Source organism: Tarenaya hassleriana, unplaced genomic scaffold (assembly GCF_000463585.1).
Source record: "Tarenaya hassleriana unplaced genomic scaffold, ASM46358v1 Cleome2, whole genome shotgun sequence".
Classification (NCBI taxonomy): domain Eukaryota; kingdom Viridiplantae; phylum Streptophyta; class Magnoliopsida; order Brassicales; family Cleomaceae; genus Tarenaya; species Tarenaya hassleriana.
Genome location: NW_010965372.1, coordinates 7,701,791 through 7,702,419, shown reverse-complemented (window position 1 = coordinate 7,702,419; position 629 = coordinate 7,701,791).

Here is a 629-nt window from a genome sequence, read left to right as displayed (position 1 = left end):
AACGGTACTCCGGTAGGGACCGGTTACCGTGATACGCGTGGTTGTATCATGGGGATATTGCACGTCGTGTGCCATGTGTGTAGCTTGCTCGTGCGTACGAGTTAAGCGTGATTGTGTTTGTAGATGGTTGTGGCCTCACCCATCGCCGTCATGGACTTGACGGGCGTCTGTGACGCGTTTTTGTCGTGTGTGACACGACGGCCAACGTCATGGACTTGACGGGCGTGGATTCGCCCCTAGTCATGGACTTGACTAGGGTTTATGGCTGGACCCTATGGTGGACTCCATAGGGATATTGTGGACGGTTGTGGACTCAACCGTCGACGTTTTTGTCGTGTGTGACACGACGGCCAACGTCATGGACTTGACGGGCGTGGACTCGCCCCTAGTCATGGATTTGACTAGGGTTTATGGTTGGACCCTGTGGTGGACTCCACAGGGATGTGTTTGTTATTTCGTTGTGTCGTGGACTCGACCTCGGTAGTCACGTGAGTGACGGGCGCAGGAGACGCGCAAGATCGCATGTGATGCGATGGCCAACGTCATGGACTTGACGGGCGTGGATTCGCCCCTAGTCATGGATTTGACTAGGGTATATGGCTGGACCCTGTGGTGGACTCCACAGGGAT